The sequence below is a fragment of the Mustela putorius genome, unplaced genomic scaffold (assembly GCF_011764305.1).
Source record: "Mustela putorius furo isolate JIRA1106 unplaced genomic scaffold, ASM1176430v1.1 tig00000031_pilon_pilon_pilon, whole genome shotgun sequence".
NCBI classification, from domain to species: Eukaryota; Metazoa; Chordata; class Mammalia; order Carnivora; family Mustelidae; genus Mustela; species Mustela putorius.
This window is the reverse complement of record NW_025421260.1, coordinates 3,274,838-3,287,864: the sequence shown is the minus strand read 5'-3', so window position 1 is coordinate 3,287,864 and position 13,027 is coordinate 3,274,838.

The window sequence follows — 13,027 nt, the reverse complement described above, 5'->3', positions numbered from 1 at the left end:
GTCTTTGAAAGGAAATAGTGCTAGATAACGCCAGAAAATGGATTCATATTTTTAAAATATTTCACTCAAGAATGTTAAAAAAATGTATGAAAGCCTGAAGAAACGTAAGTCACCTGATGTGTAGACATCAGTGACTCATCAGAGGAAGAGGCTTTAAGAAGTTCTTAAGGTGTTTGAGTTGAAAGATGAATTGCAGGAATAATTTTATAAAAATGATAAGCCATATTTCCCAGAGTGTTAATAGATGAAGAATAGCTGGAAAACCTTAATTAGTGGGTAATTTATATCACTTGAACTATTTGTAGAAGTCTGTGATATCCTAGATAAATGTTTTTATTTCAAGTGACAAGATTCTTGAATTTAAAAAGAAAAAGATATTTGGAAAAAAATTATTAAGTAGACTTAAATCTTGATATGTTTGCATTGATGCTTGGGCTTCTGAGTACAAAAGGATATCAGCAAGTCACAATGGTAGTGAGAACTGTCTGGAAGAACTGAAGAAATTGAACAGTATTTTCCCATGCTGTTCAAGATTGTATTTAAAATAAAGCCTTTTTCTGAATCTTCTGCTGAGTTTGGTCATTTCCTCAGGGAGAAGAGGGATAAGTGTGTGAGATCCAGAGAAACTGTACAATAAAGATTGTACACTGATCTCTCCCTAGGTGAGCTAGAGATTTCTATTAAAAGGGAATTCTGCCATTGATTTTTAAAAAAAGCAAAAACAAACAAACAAACAAAAAAACAAAAAAAACCCCAACTTTTACATTTGTGAACAACATTTTTCTTCTTTATCAGGTACCAAGAGAAAGAACTAAAATAATCTCACTTAGGTTGAAATGAGATTGTTCTTCTCTAAGCCAAGACTCTTGAATCAAGTGCCATATGTTAAAAACAACTACAGGTTTCCATTTATGAAGGAAATTTCATTCTTAATATTTGGTTGCAAAAATAACACATTTCTTACATACAATGCCAAGAAGCCAACACATTTTCAACTGTAAGTCATACTAATTTGTAGTTTTATTAAAAGGAAAAACACATGGAAAACAATCCTAGCTATGGTTAAATTTTGGAGTGGGGCAGACCTAGTTGATCTGTACAGTAATAGATAATGTCAGGAATGTTTATTAATAAATAGCACAATAAGACTTCTTAAAATTGTTGAGTAGAAGAATCCTTGAACAAAATTCATTTTAGTAGCATTAGTATCGGGTATTTCCATAATATGAATTTTTCTAAGGGTTGACATGTGTTGATATATCCCATAATTATTTAAATTGGCCATACTAACAATAGCTTGGAAAGATAAATGATAGAGTGATAAAGTTTCCCAACACAGTTTCCTAGGCCAAGGCCATTATTCTTCTCAGGAAGGGGAATTTGATAGGAAATGTTGAAAGTATAAAGTTGTCAATCACAGGATGAAAAATAAGACAAAAAGAATACAATATCTGTTTGACAAGGTGACAACGAGAGTTTTTAGGCATCTAGGAGAACCTTCCTTTTCTTATTGGAATCAGCAGAAAATATCTGAAGGTTATCTACTCATAAAGTGTTTCTGAAGAAAGCTAATTTAATATCTTTTAATATCTTTTAATTCTTGTCATTTGAAAATGGTTGATATTTTTGTTGGAAAATATTTAGCCAAAGATCAATTTATTTTCATTTTACTTTTGTACAGGAACATCAAGAGTACCTGATAATTTGTCTATTAGTGATGTAATACTTTTCCTGCCATGTTTTCTACAATACAGAATTACCCAGTCTGAGTTTATGTAGTGGTGCACTGGTTGGGTGGTGAGGATAGGCAGTCTGTAGTTACTGATGATAAAATGGAAAGTTCTGAGTATTCTTACAGTGTTCAGCTAAAAAAAAAAAAAATTGTTCAGTTTGTATGAGTGAAAATATTTCTGGTGACCTCTAGGCAACCTCTCCCCAGGATACAGTCTATGACTTCCTGAGAAGAGAATGCACAGATCCATTAGGAGTAAAGATAAAAGGGTTGGCCATGAGAATTGCAGGAAGTCTATTAGTGTAAATACATTTAATTTTCATGTTCTTCATATCTGTTTAACTTTTCTGAAAGATTGTAGGTGATGAGGTCAGTCTTTTACTAATTTGTCATGTCTGATTTTAAATTCATAAGCTTTACTTAGAAATTTTTCCTGTTTCTGCCTTTCCTAATTTGGCAGGTTCTTATGAAGTTAAACATAATCTGACCATGCAGATACCCAGTTGTGCCCAGGTCAGCGATGTAACTGACAGGGAAAGAGCATAAGGGAAAAGTTTGGAGTGATGTTTTCTATTTTATTGTGGTGATGGATACATTAGTATACACAAGAATGTATGCACTTGTCCAGTGTATAGAATTTGCCACTAAAATTACTAGATTTTATTATGTATAAACCATAGTAATAGAGTTTATTTTATAAAATGATATTTTGATAACCAAATCATTTTTTTCACTTTTTCCAATGAGCAATAAAATATTGACATTAAAAGTCCAGAAGCAGACATATTCTGATTTAAACTACATTATGCCTGAAATATTTCTCTTGATCTTTAGAATATTTCACCCTGGAACCAAGTATTAAACATCAGGAAAAAGAAAAAAAATAGTGTCATTTTTGTTAGGCTAACCTCATTATTTAAAAATAATTTACAGGGGCGCCTGGGTGGCTCAGTGGGTTAAAGCCTCTGCCTTTGGCTCAGGTCATGATCTTAGGGTCCTGGGATCAAGCCCTGCATCGGGCTCTCTGCTCGGCAGGGAGTCTGCTTCCTCCTCTCTCTCTGCCTGCTTCTCTGCCTACTTGTGATCTCTCTTTCTGTCAAATAAATAAATAAAAATTTTAAATTTTTTTTAAAAAAATAAATAAATAAAAATAATTTACTTTGTAAAGTGGTAATTGTTATCAAAACATAGGGGCAGAGGGAGAATCTTAGTATGCCATCTATAAATTGTTAGCTCCCCCCAAATGTGCAACTTTTTGAGAGGGGTATCCTTTTATTTTTTTATTATCTTTTTAAAGATTTTATTTATTTATTTGACAGACAGAGATCACAAGTAGGCAGAGAGGCAGGCAGAGAGAGGGGGGAGTAGGCTTCCTGCTGAGCAGAGAGCCCAAAGTGGGGCTCGATCCCAGGACCCTGGGATCATTCCCTGAGCCGAAAGCAGAGGCTTTAATCCACTGAGCCACCCAGGTGCCCTGAGGGGTCTCCTTTTAATGTTTAGAATTGTTTCGATTAAATATGAATTAAACTACTTCTGTTAATTCTTCCATTCACTTATATATTCAACAAATACTTTGTAAGTCTTCAAGCAGACATGGTTTCCATACTTATGAAACAGGCACTCTGATGGGATACAGATAATAAATTAATGATGTTATAATTAAAATTTGTGATGAATGCTGATAAAGAAAAAAAATGAACATATTACAGAAATTTCCAATGTAAGAAACTCTGCTAAAGAAATGACTTTTAAGCTAAGCCACAAATAATATGAATGGATGCATAAACTACTTTTACATACATTATGGACTAAAAAATGTGTCCATTTTGCCAAAAGCTGACTTCTTTTGAGAATAGCATAGGCTGAATGTTTAAATAATTTGTGTCTATTCGTATTTGAAAAGGCAGTTTTTGCATTTCACTGAATTTTAAGATGGCTTCAAATGGCTTTTTGGCTGAATTACACCTACTTCTGTGCACTGATATCATAGCTAGTGCAATTTGTGGAAGGGATGACGCCAGAATGTTATTTAAAACCTCATTTTAAAAAACAGATATTATAATGGCATTTTGGGAATTTATTTTTTTATCAATGTAATACTGTATTATTAAACACAGTTTACAATCAACTAAATTAGCTCAAATAACGACATGTTTTATGCATTCATTGTACCAATTCCTTTTATAAAAATGAGAATATATTTTACGAAAAGCTTTTTGTAAATATGTAAAGCTATTCATCTTGGTATGACAAGACTCTGGATTCTTTCGGTATTATCTCTGGGTTAATCTTTGGAAAGAGGGGCACCAGATTGAGTATTACTTGTAATACCACAATTACGTAAGTAATTTCATTATGCAGTTGTCCTTACATCGCACATCATGTGTGGCGGGTGAAGTCTAGGCCAACAAATGTTTCATCAAAGGGCACTTGAGTCTTCAGTCGGTTAAGCATCTGCCTTTGGCTCAGGTCGTGATCCCAGAGTCCTGGGATAGAATCCTACATGGGGCGCCCTGCTCTGTGAGAAGTCTGTTTCTCCCTCCTCCTCTGCCCCTCACCTTGCTTGTGCTCTCTTTCACTCTCAAATACATACATAAATAAAGGTATTAAAAACAACAACAACAAATGTTTCATCAGAGATTGGGGTTATGATGAGAATATGAGCAAGATAAGGACTTGCTTATGATACTTTCTATTTGATTTTAGGAGAACATGTAGTAAATTACAATCAAGTAAATTATAAACCAAAATGCTAATATTTTCATAAAGTTTCAAAAATTAAACTCTTTCCTTTGAAAAATAAAATTAAAATAATGAAACCCAAACTTATGTTTGCATTATAGTTAAGGGTTGTGTGGAATGTTTCAGAATATTAATAGTAGTTATTATATTTATTAACTTGCAAACAAGTAACAGATACGAATATTAATCTTATAGTACTGTAGTTGTTGATTTTCTAATCTTCATCTAGAATTTGAGTGCCTTAAATTCAGGCGTTTTTTCTAGCATAGTGTTGGCCACAAAGTAAATGATAGGTAAATGTTTGTTTCTTCAAGCTTTTTTCCTAGCAAATTCTTTGGAGGCTCATATTGATTAGTGAACATGTTTCTGAAAAATTGCATTTAAATTTTAGTAAAGAAACAATGTGAATCAATCTTTCAGTCACTAGGCATTGGAATAAATTCTTCTGTGACTACTCTTGGGAAAGAGAGGCCAAGATAAGGGAATTGGAATACCAAAACAAAATGATGTAAGGATGTTTTAATGTATCGACATTCAATTTGCATCCACATCATGTGCCTCCCGTTAGCCAAGCATACCAAAATAACATGTAAAAGCTCCCACATTTGATGCTGTCTCCCATTTGTTATTCTCTAATCTGATGTAGATATTAATTTAAATTAATTTCATTGGAATGATAATATAGGAAAGCTAAAGAGAAGAACTGTGTGATTGTTTCAAATCTTCAAGCACTCTCAGAGATAAAAAAAGAGACTGAGAGAACTCATATTTGAAGAAAATATTTTGAAAATGGTCATAAATTACACCATTGTTTCTTAATTTCCTCCATAAATTTTTGAATTTCATAATATGGTATTCAAAAATTCAAATTCTTGCAAGACAGAACTGTATCTATATCCTTCAGCAAATGACGTAGCATTCTCAGCTCTCCTTGATCATCGATTCATCTTAACATTATGTACCTTAGCTTAGGTCCTGTAACTTTTGTGCCTCTAGTGGCTACAGAATAGAAAGGGGTTCATGAGAGGCACCCCTGTAGCACAAAATGTGTAGTGCCTGAGAGAAAATACACATTACCTTGGATCCTGCTTCTCTTCATTTAAGGTCCTGAAAACCCCATTGTAACTTTCATGATAGGTTTTTCTCAGAGGGGCCCTTCTCCCCTTGTTTATATATTTCCGGCCCTCATAGTCCCCTCTTTTATCGTACCTCTAATTCATATATGTGTATATATTTCCTGAAACTTTTTCCCCGCAAAATGTAAGGTTATGTATCCAGAGAAACAAGAAGAAACATAAGAAATTATAAATTTTAATCATCTCAAACACAAATTAGAACATAGTTGGAACATAAGTTGAATTTGATGTTATCTCTGTCAGCTCTTAAGATCCATCAGTTGAACCCGTGATACACACTCATCTTAAGGCTACCCTGTCTAAAGTTTCACACACCCATTTTGTCCCTGAGGAGAGTTCATTCAAAATTCACGTTTGTATAAACATCACAGATTGTTTTATTTCAAGTATCTTTTTTTCCTCCGTGTCAGGAAGCCATAATATTGGGTTTGTTAATGGTAGAAAAATATAGTCGCTCCAAATAAAACATGCTGTTTTGCTAAGATGAATAATTATCAATCGCAGTGTTCCCTCATTCTCTAGCTGTTTGAATTTTCTTCTTTTTTACTTTATAAGAACATTTCTTCTTCTTTAATTTTTATTTATTCATTTGACACAGAGAGTAAGAAAGCATAAGCAGGGGAAGTGGAAGAGGGAGAGGAAAAGCAGTTTCCCCACTGGGAGCCAGGCTCAGCTCCCAGTGGGGAAACAATGTAATATGGGGCTCCATCCCAGGACCCTGCAATCATGACCTGAGCCAAAGGTAGACCCTTAACCTACTGAGCCAATCCACGTGCCCCTATAGGAACATTTCTTAATCTTTATATTCTTACCTTGTTTTTCTAATAGTATGTTGAACACTGGATATTAATAAAGTGTCATAATTTTACCTTATAAAATAAACAAATTTTGACCTATATAAAACTGTCAGAATATAATGAGGAATTACTAAATTTATGCCATAAGTTTGTTCTATTATCAGTTGCTCTGGGTAAGTTGTTTATTCAGTAGAAAGCAAACACCTAAGGGACAAAAACTAGATCTATTGTCCTTCTTTTTAAGTATATAAATAACAAATCATGGTGACAAATCATGGGGGAGTCTGTCTGAAGCACTTGCTAATCATTTTTATATGAAACTTTTGCTGCTTAATTTATTCAATTCAGTATCAAGAGAGACAAGAGAATAGGATCTTAATCTCTTTTAACTGTCATGTAACACATTAGAGTAACTTGCATTGTCCATTTTATAACTACCTACTAAAATGTATATTTCATAGAAGTGTACTCTTCTTGCTCTCAGGATAAATGTCCTCAAATTACACACACACACACACACACACACACGCATGCATGCAAACAACTCACATTCATTAATCAGTAAGTATGGACTAACCTGCCTCTGAAATTGTATTTATGAAATATACCAGTGATTGTCGTCATAATTTGGAAGTTTCTAAATAGTGTCAGTTAGGCAAGGATTCACAACTCCACTAAATCTTATCCATTACACTTGGAATTTAAACTAGGTGCTATGTATGAGTGGTACAACATAATTTTTTTAACATTTAACTACATGTCATTTCTTGGGTTTTTTATTTTAGCCATCCTGACAGGTGTGAGGTTTTGATTTGCATTTCCCTGATAATGAATGACATTGAGCATCTTTTCATGTGTCTGTATGTGGCGGGATGACTGAAATAGGTAAAGGGATTAAGACCATCACTTACCTTATGTTTTTTATTTATTTTATCTAAATAATTAATTTATTTTTTTAAAAAAGATTTTATTTATTTGACAGACAGAGATCACAAGTAGGCAGAGAGGCAGGCAGAGAGAGGGGAAGGGAAGCAGGCTCCCTGATAAGCAGAGAGCCCGATGCGGAGCTTGATTCCAGGACCCTGGGATTGTGACCGGAGCCAAAGGCAGAGGCTTTTAACCCACTGAGCAGCCCAGGCACCCACACACTTATCTTAATGAGCACCTAGTTATATATGGAATTGTTGAATTACTAGAGTGTACATGTAAATATAATGTAACATTGTATGTTGACTACACTGGAATTAAAATAAAGTTTTAAAATTTTTGAAAAGCTAAAAAAAAAATGAAGTTTAACTGTCTGAATACAGTGACTTATATAAAGATGTCTTCTCTTTTGTCAACCAAGTTGCTAAGGAGGTGGTCAGATTTAAGTCTCCAGAAACACACCACTTCCACCATAGTAAAAGCTTGTCTTTATCTCTCTCAGTCAATGCTCTCCAGCGAATTCTGCAAATAAAATGATAAATAGCAAAAACTTATGTTTATCTACATCGGGCATTGGAGGCAGATAACCCATAATAAGATATTTTATCATATAATAGTGATGTGATCAAGTGAAAGCTACTTGTCCGAAATCTGACTTGGTTTCTATATCTGCAAAGAGAAATTTTTAAAAGAGCTGCTTTATTGCATAGTAGACTTTGTTTTTATTAAAGAAGTACTCACCCAGTACCATCACCAGAAAATATGCACATTAATTAATTAATTAATTATAAAAAGTTAATTATTTAAAATTAATAAATGTATATTGTTGTATATCAATTATATAATGTTATATAATTAATATATAAAATATAATTAATATATAAAATATAATTAATATATTCATATATAATTAATATATGAAATATATTATATTATTAATATATAAAAAATAAAAATAATTATTTGAAGGAGAGTTATTTGACCTTAAATGTGATATATATATATAATAATTATTCAACTATTGTGAAAATCTTTTGGTCAAATATGATTCTGTTATTCATAAAATTTCTCCTCTTTCTTATCATTATTATTTTCAAAGGTGGCATACATTGATAAAATAATCTCAGTTTAAAATTACTGATTTATTAATATAATGCATACTTAGTGTGCATATTTACTATGCACATTTATTAATATAATGCATATTTACTTTATATAATAATTTTCTTAGTAGATTTTGTGCATATAGTGAGACTAAGGTAGATCAGTTTTATGCTCTGACAATAACACTGTACATATTCAATAAGAATTTCTAAGTGTATACATATGGAAAATAACTTACTATTCACTCTTTGAACAGTTTATGGTCTTAATTACATAACAGAATACAGGTAGTGCAAAAAAGTTTAATTCTTACAAATAAACTACAACTGAATTTATTTCTATCACGAAGGTTGTGAAGAAGGCAAGAAGAGAAAAATACAGTGCAAACATGTAAGAAACACCTTTGTCTCTCACGTGTAGGGTAATTATCCTAACTAATGTTGCTTTTAATATTTTTAAACCATTTTTAGTTAATGTCATTCAATTTAAATCTATAAGCATATTTCAGGAGTTGCATCTTACTATTATTAGGAATAGGGCATCTGAAATTTACTTCAGTACAATTTGAAATTTCAAGAACAAATGTATTGTTATCAGTTATACTTCTTTAGTCTTTAAGAAATAACATAACTGGGTTTGAGGTGTCTATCTTCATTATTTTCTATTTCTGTATCAAAAAACAATAAAAATGAATTAGTATATTTGACACTTTGCTTTCACAAACACAAAGAAGATATTTTAAGCAATATTTTGTCTCAGTTTGATTTGCTCTTATGTATAATATGATATATTGAGGAAAGAACTTATAAATTTATATTTATATTTTGAGGATTATTGGATGGACTCTTTTAAATTTAGGAATCATTCTAGAGTTACTTAAAGATTCAAAATAGAGCTTTGGAAATTAAAACTCCATGAGGACATAAAATCTTCCTTGGCTACAGCTGAAAAGAGAATTTGTGAGTTGGAAGATGATTCTCAGGTGTTCACAAAGACCATAAGACAAAGAGAAAAAGAATTTAAAAATACATAAACTCGTAAATTTGGCATGAGGTATGGAAGATGGATTCAGAAGCTTCAACACACCTAAAAGAAAGTGTACAAGGAGATAACTGAAAGAACAGATGGGATTTAGTTTACAGAACTGTAAAAAAAAAAAAAAGGCTAAGGTAGTGCCAATTATCCTCAACAGTACATGAAGACAAGGGTTCTCTTCACCCGGCTAAAGAAAAATAAGTATCTGCCCAGAATTTTATTTCCACTGATGAAAACGTCTTAAAGAGATTGAGGAGAAACTTAGTATAATGTTTTAATGACAATATTAAGAATTTCATTTCTAGAAGATTTAGGGAAGCTATCTTAAGCACATTCTAAATAAGAATCTTTTAGGGCTCATGAAAATTCTCAGGAGAAATTAGTTTATCCTCTATTTTTTCAAGGTAAGTAACTTAAGGGCTGGACATATAATAATGATGATAATAACAAGAACAACAATAACAGTAGTGAAATAAGTTATGATTTCCACTGTACAGTTCACATACTTGAAATATATTAATTACTTTAAATTGAATTCCACCAAAATACACATTGATAGGGTTAGACGTGATACAAGAAGGAATTATATGTTTTTTCATTGACTTTCCATTTTTAAGAGATAAAGTGTGGTTTGACATAGATACATTACAGAAAATAAAATTTATTTATTGCATATTGGCTGACATATGCCCTAAGTACTGAATTTTGTCAGTCTATCTACAAATAAATGTTCTGACAGAAAAAAAATCTACAGCAATGAAAAATTACCACAGTACCAAATAAATTAAGAATGTGGTCGCTTAAGAGTTCTATTTTATTACAGAGGAGTCTGAGAGCTTAGGAGAGATTTCACAGATCATCTTTTCTAATTGGATCAGGAAATTGAGTTTGGGGTTTGCAAAGATGACAAAACGGATCAAGGCTGCCTAGGTCAACACGTTCTTGGCATAGTAATCTATATGCAAAAGAAGTAGATAAGTGTGAAATGGTAGGACTTATTTATGAATGGCCAGGTTAATATAATTTAATTAATCTTAGACTGAGCCTCATATTTAAAATTACCAGCTCTACAATTTTGGACACATTGACATTTTAGCTCTCACACTAAGTGATTAAATGAAATGAATTTGACAAGACAAAGTGATGATTTTACTGATTGTACACAGTCTTCAAGTTGTCTGTCCTCATTTATTTTTACAAATTCTGTAATGGTTGTATGATAATTTATGTCTGTAAAAGTAAATGTAGCATATAATTATTTAATCATTAAGAACACATACATACATACACAATAAATACATAATACACATATAAATTATTTGCCTATTTGCAAAGATTTTCAGATTTTAATAAGAAAATATAGACATATTTCTAGCCAAAATAAGGTCATGCTGTTAAAAAGAACAGTAATAGTTTAGAAAGACTGGATCAGTTTTAAAACTCTCACAGATGCCAAGATTTTGCAAAGCTCATAATTGTGTAAGAAAGTAAATAACTGAAGTGATATAAATTCTCAAAATAACTTATCTTGAGCCATAAAAGACTCTCAGGAAGCCAAGTTTTCAAAATGTTTTTCATGTAGTTAATGCCAAAAAGACATTGGATAATACTTACTAATTTCTCTATGCATAGAAACAGATTGACACAGATGTGGATAATAATTCTCAGCCTGAATCTGTGAATTGAATACAATTCATTCTTAAATGCTAGTCTCCATGATGTATTTTCACCATAACGTACAAATAAACAGTGGATTTAATTCAAAGTCACACTCAGCCCTTAACAAATTGTCAGAGAGAATCTTCTATACATACATTGGAGTAGAATATGGGGAAATCAATAGGGAAACATTACAGGGTAGATGCTCATATCACAGGGGAAATGTTCAGGGTGTTATGTTTTATAAAATAGTTGGGAACCCGGAGGACTTACATTGCAAAATATCCAGTAAGAAGATGATGATTTTTGCTACTTCTGTCTTGCAAATAATGGGTGAAATAGGTGATGGGGATTAAGGGGTGCACTTGTCCTGATGAGCACTGGGTGATGTATGGAATTGCTGAATCACTATATTGTACACCGGAAACTAATATAACACTTTATGATATATATGATAACTAGCTAGAATTAAAATAAAAACTTAAAAAAACATAGTAGTAATTCAAAATATAGAGAAAGAGAGAAGAAAATGATTTTGAACTCCATGCACAAATGACAGATTAACACTACTATATCGTAATCAGAATAAGTCTACACATAGAGTGGAAGAGAGAACCAGAGACTCTATTTTCTAAGAGCTCAGAGTGAGAAGAGAAAACTGATAAAAATCTTTTGAGATCAAAGTGATTTTAAAAGGGATGTGATAATTATTATCAGAATAATAATTCATGATTATAAATTGATATTGACATTTATATGAACAAATGACCACTTAGCATGACCTTTGGTTTCAAAAATATTTGTTTGGCTTTATTTTCCAAAGGCAAAGCTTAAGCAAAATCACATTATACTGTCTTACGTAAATAAACTCTTCACATGTTTTATTTTTGTTTCATTACCAAAGGGAGTCATGGGTCTTTCAATTAGTTGCCCAAGAAAATTTTAAATATTTTGAAGTATATAAGCTGTGACATTTAGATTACAATTTAAGTTAGCAATGCTTTTTTATGTACTGAATTATTTCTTTTCATTCAAAAGTAAAATAATCAAAGTTTTCTGTTATGTGGGAGAAAAACAAAACAAAGCAAGAACAGATCAAATCTTTTGTCTCCACTTGACTTGTGTTTCGAATTCTCTCCTACAGTTTCTGTAGGATGTCCAGTTTCTGCGAGATGATGCTCGGACCCACATTCCCTCTCTTCTCTCCCTCTCTCTAGTACGGAAGGTGGGCGGAGGCAATACTGGATAATGCAGAATTTGGGATCAGTCATTTACCTTAGTAAAATACAACTATTATTTATGAGTACTTGAAGTTTAGTACCCTGGATTCATGTAAAAGTTTAGTTTTCTTTTGTGGAAATACATAACTGTGACTTTTAAATCAACTTTACAGCTATATGTGGACAAAAACATGATCTTAGAGACCTATTGATTCCTGTCAATTATAATCTCCTGAATATAAGTCAACTTTATTCAAAATTGTTTGTTTGATTTATGAAAATCAATGATATAATAAAGAAACCTCACAAAAGCACAGGCTGTCATTTTTTAGTTGTAATTTATAATTCAGTTTAAGTGAAATTTTATACTGTCCTTTGAGTACAGTGAAGTTACCTTATATAACTCGGCAACCCTGTTAGTTCATTGCCCAATTAACTGAATAACAAATTTTGTGCCCAGGAATTCCCAGTTGAGTTTCCATGTAACACAGTTTGAGGTTTGATAATTGTACACTTAAATATGTGTGACTAACTCCCAATTTTATTATGTATATATTTATATCATTAGTTGACTCTGGAATAACAATTTTTCTTCTTATAGTCTATTTCAGTAAGGAGTTACCAATTCAGATTTTGGGTATGAAGCCAAAATTCTAGAACTGGAAACCCCAAAAT